This window comes from Rhinatrema bivittatum, chromosome 19 (genome assembly GCF_901001135.1).
Source record: "Rhinatrema bivittatum chromosome 19, aRhiBiv1.1, whole genome shotgun sequence".
Classification (NCBI taxonomy): Eukaryota; Metazoa; Chordata; class Amphibia; order Gymnophiona; family Rhinatrematidae; genus Rhinatrema; species Rhinatrema bivittatum.
Window position 1 is genome coordinate 2,863,500 of NC_042633.1, and position 5,647 is coordinate 2,869,146.

Genomic DNA, 5,647 nt, shown 5'->3' on the forward strand with positions numbered 1-5,647 from the left:
TGTATCCACTTATATGCCCCACATGGTATCACATTTTAAATCCATACAATATTATTGCCCCGTATTAACAACACACGTGCTTTACCGACCATTCATACCTAAATCCACACATAGTACTGATACATACACCATAACCACTCACATATAAAATACATACATAATGGAGTTGCAAATGACAAACCTTTTCCAGTGGAAAAAAATCAGCAGAAACAGGGGTCATGATTTGAAACTTCAGGGAGGAAGACTCAGAACCAATGTCAGGAAATATTTCTTAACGAAGAGGGTGGTGGATGCCTGGAATGCCCTTCCGGAGGAAGTGGTGAAGACTAAAACTGTGAAGGACTTCAAAGGGGTGTGGGATAAATACTGTGGATCCATAAAGGCTAGAGGATGTGAATGAAGAGAAGAAGCATGGGGGCAGCTTGCGGGAATGATGGCTACTACCTGGAGATTAATACCCTTATTCAATAAACATACTCACTTTCAATGCGACTCCAGCATTGCTCTATGCTTAAGCGGCAAGAGGAAATGTGGTAAAAAGGATTTGCATTCACAAAAAAACAGGGAGTAGCTTGCTTGTTGTGGCGGTTACTACCCCAAACCAAATAAGTCTGATACTTCACTTTCATATCCAGCTTCAACGACAGGGGGAAACACTGATACTTCACTTTCAATGCATATACAGCATAGATCTCTGCTTCAACGGCAGGGGAGGAAGAGGAAAAGAGGATTTATATTCAGGCAACAACCAACAAGGACTGAATTACATAGTCTGGGTAAACAAATAATTATGGGTGTAGCTTGCTTGTTACGGCGGTTACTACCCTGAATCAATTAAGCCTGATACTTCACTTGGAATACATATCCAGCGCAACTCACTGCTTCAACAGCAGGGGGGAATAAAGAAAAGAGGAATTATATTCAGGCAACAACCAACAAGGACTGAATGGCACAGGCTGGGTAAACAAATATGCGTGGGCATTAGCTTGCTTATTGCAGCAATTACTACCCCTAACCAATTAAGCTAGATACTTCACTTAGATGCAGCTCCAGCACTGCTCTCTACATCAATGGCGGGGGTGGAAGGTAACTAGAACCAAAAAGTTACTAATAAGGGCCAAGAGTATCAGATAAGTATGAGGAAAAAAAAGTATGAAAGCTTGCTGGGCAGACAGGATGGGCCGTTTGGGATTCTTCTGCCATCATTTCTATGTTTCTATGTAACACAAAAGGGAAAAATTCCCTGAAACATTTGCTTAAAATATATCTTACTCCTAAAATATGTTACCAATAGTACCCTCAGGATTAATGGGTTCAAAATTCCAATAGCTCAAACAACCTATCTTGACTCATTATAAGTCCCAAATGAACTCCGATTCCCAATAGCCAACCGGTATGAATCCAATCAGTTCAATTCCTAGAGAAATGAATCTCCCATAAATCTCCTAGAGATGGGATAAAAAAGCCAGTTCATGCCTTACTGAATAAACAGCAAGCAAACTTTTAAGCCTGTCACTCATGTGCCAATAGGCCTCAAGGGATTTTAATCTGTACTGGCATAAAACCCTCCATTATTTTTTAATAGCCTCACCAAAAGTTGTAACTGGGTCTTCGAGCGCCGGGCCTATTTTAAAAAGGCCCGGTGACGCGTGTACGTCCCAGGACTTGCAAAAATGGGCAGGGGAGGGGGCGGGGCATGGGCGGGGCAGGGCGGTCTGGGGGCGGGGTCAGGAGCCCGGCACAGCGGCCATAATTGCCTCTGTGCCAGGGATTGCGCCGGCAGTCGGCCGGTACGTGCAACTTACTTCAGCCCCAGGAACAAAACTAACAAAAACAAAAAGTAGGGGGAAAGGGCGGGGAAGGTAGGGGAGGGGACGGGAAGGGAAGGTGGGGTTGGGGGGGTAGGGACGTTCCCTCCGAGGTCACTTCGATTTCGGAGTAGTCTGGGAGGGAATAGGGGAAGGCAGCATGGCTCGGAGTGGGCTCGATCCCTGGAGAATTGATCCCCTACCTCGAGGGTGTGAGTACCAAGCGCCCCGAGAATGGGAAGGTGACCCCCACACAAGGGGAAGGGTTACAACAGCAAAACCTGTCAATATAATATAAAGTGATATTTTTATCTCAGCAGGCTGGACTTTGTACTTTTCCATGTAAAATCTATTATAAATACATAATTCTTCCCTGTGTGTGTGTGTATGTGCTCCTAGGGCACCCGATACCCTGGCACCACCATGGGATCTGGGGGAGGTGCTGAAGAGTCGGGCAGTGGGGGTGTCAGTTTTTAGAGTTTATATTGCTGGAGGGAGCTGGGGATTTTTTTTGATGGGCCTGGAAGATGGACTGAATAAATGGGGAATAAATGCTAGCACCAGCTCTGATGACTTCATTTCTCTCCGGCTCTGGAGTCTGTTGATTTATTCTGTACCAACAAGAGAAAAAATGAATTCTCAACCCTCCCTGTATTTCAGAGATTGTGTGACGATGCCATTAATAAGCATCTGAGATGGAGCATGAAACCTTTAAATATCAGAACTGAGTTCTATGTAGATTTGGAGAAGAAATGCAATGTGTTTATAGCAGCACTGAGTCTGTCCCTCCATCCATCAGTCTATCTCTGTCTGTGTGCATCTATCAGGGCAGAAGCCTATGGATGGGCAGAGTCCAGGAGTTAGTGCTGAGTGCATGAGGGGAGAAAGTCCATTTGGCTGCTTTGGCTTGGAAGCAGGGCGAGTACATGTTGAGCTATTAAAGACCACGGAGGCAGAGGACAGTGAGAAAAATACATTTACCTACTTTGTGTTAAACTTACAGTGGGTACTTTCACAATTCTGTCTGATCATTGTGCAAAGCACGTAAAGGCTCCATCCATTTTACTCACGTTTACAACCAATGGCTGTGATCCAGGTCAGATGTCACCTGGACCAGGGCCGGATTTAAGTTGCCACTGCCTACAGGCAAAGCGTAGGGAGAGGGGTTTGTCTGCATTCACTGCCCACACTCTCCACGAAGGCAGAGTACAATTTATCCCCCTGTTCCCCCTGCTGAAATGATCCCCTCTTAGGGTATCCCTCCTCACTTTTATGTTGGGACACCGGCACCAGAACAAAAGCAACCACAAGTAGAGCCAGGAAAATCAGCGCAGGGCCTCCTACAACCCTCACATGCTCACCGGCCTTTTGGCACCCGGCCCTTCATCCCGCATGGGTTTCCTCATACTATAGAAACCCATTTCAGGGGAGAGGTGTCAAATGGCCGTGAGTGTATGAGGGTTGCAGGAGGCCCCACGCTGAGTTTCCTGGCATTGCTTGTTGTTATATTTGTTTTGGGGTCGGCATTGCAGCGTAGAAGTGAGGGGGCCTGGATTTATGTAGGCATTGGCTGCAACATCACTTCAGCATCTAGAAGTATTTAGCACTGGAGGTAGTTTCTTACGTTGCCTAGGCCTAACTTCAGACCTGACTTGGATTGAAAGTGACTTGGTATAGAGGTTAGAACTATAGTTTTAATTCTGCATCACAGATGATCTCCTGTTGGGTCTGGCCCCTAATCCCCAGCTCCTGCCATGAAAAAGACAGATTGAAAACTCTTCTGGACCTTGTTCTCACCCATCTCCAGCCCCCTAGTATCTTAAAGCATCTTCTGGCTATGGACTGGGTCTTCACAGTGAACTAGTGATCCCCAGTCCCTCCTGACCCACTGATGCTCTGTTTCTGAGATTCCAAGTCAGGGTTTCTGTATCTTGTAGTTGGGTATGGATTTCATATTATCTGACAGTGAGGGGTCATTTTTGGAAAGGTTTACATGGGGGCTGTGTGTGTGAAATCATGATATACCTGTGCATGTAATCCCCGTGTGTGATAAGTGAATTTTCTGAAGACAAGGTTACTTGTACTTCCTTGTGAATAAAAATGAGGGTGTTTGAGGGATTCTGGGTGGGGGTAGGAAGTCCATGCACAAGTGAATATTTTGTCAGTGTTGTCCGTGCAAATTCCCATCATGCTGTTACCCCTGCTAGTCAAGTCACGGAGATGAAATCACACTTTTATTTTGTCTGCAGTTTTTGGATGGAAGGTCAGGGGACCTTGATGGGGGTCTCAGGGGGAAGTGATGGATGTCTGAGTGAATTGGAGGAGGTGTCAGTGAGCTGGTGATTAAAGAGTGTGCACAAGTGAGTGTGTTTATAAGTGGGGAACACTTATACATTACAAAGTTCCTGCCTCTGCACATAAACAATGGGGTTATTGCATGCACAGGTTACAATTATTTCCTGTTTAAAATATATAGGCACACTTTTATACAATAGGTACAGAAAGTATGTGGATCCCCTTAGTAAAACAATGTCCACATTCAGATGTGCACAATTTCTGGGTGGAGATACGGGGTATTTGATAAACTCTACATTCCCCACCATACTGTTTGCAAAATACAGCTTTAACTTTAGATGTACCCACTTGTGTGTGTATGTGCTGACTTATGCACACCATTGAATATTATTCCCTTAATATCCTTACAGGTTAATCTTAAAAAATTACTACAACTTCCTGGCCTTGGTTTTTGCAGTGGAGGAGATTAACGAGAGCTCAGAGCTCCTCCCCAACCTCACACTGGGGTTCCACATTATCGATTCTTACAACTTTCTGACTCATATGATTTCTGCTGCCGTGAAAATAATTTCAGGAAGGAGGATCTGGATCCCCAACTATAGCTGCCGAACATCTGGCACCCTGGCTGCAATAATTGAAGGCATTCCTGCTGAGGAATCAAGTCAACTGTCCAATGTGCTGAGGATCTACCACTACCCACAGGTCAGGGGGTGCTCTTCTCGATTTAACTTTACATCCTGCTGCATAATCCTCCCCTCCTGAACGTCATCCTCCATGGAAATGAATCCAACTTGTTGTGCACAATCACTGAAATGTGACACAGTGCAGAGAATTAAAGAAGGGTAGTAAGTCCAGATGTGCACAGAAAGGCAATGATAAAATGTGACCCTGAAAGAGTCAGTAAAACCCGGGCACTGTGGCACACCTACGTTTTCATAAACCTTGCTGAGGGCTCCCGTGTTACTGACGTGTGGTGGAATAAGTAGAAGGTGTGCAGGGCAACAGCCATAAGGCAAGATTTCTCGAGGAGAGGTAGAGATCATGGTGTAGGGGGAGGATGCACAATTCTCACATTACTGTGGGAGCATTCTCTAACCATTAGTAATTTTTGTAAATCAAAATAAAACGTTCTGACAGAAATAGGGATGTGAATCGTTTTCCATATCGTCTTAACGATAGAAATCGTGTGGAAGGGCAAGAAAATCGTCTTAGGCACGATTTTTTAGTTAAAAAATCGTTAAAAATCGTTTTTTCCGATTAGTGCGCACTAACTCGAGTTAGTGCGCACTAACTGGGAGTTAGTGCGCACTAACTGAAAATGATACAATTTGACACTTTTCAGGTCAGTTAAGGTCAGTTTAGGAATGAATATGTATTCCTATTGGCTGCCCTCTTATTTATTCATGTTACCAAGTTTCCTACTGACAGTATATGGGGGATGGGAAATGGAAACAGTTGGTAGCTTGACAAAACAAGTAATGTGATCAGTCAATGTGACTAGAACTTGTGCCCTAACCCTGATACCAGGGGTATTGTGATCTTCC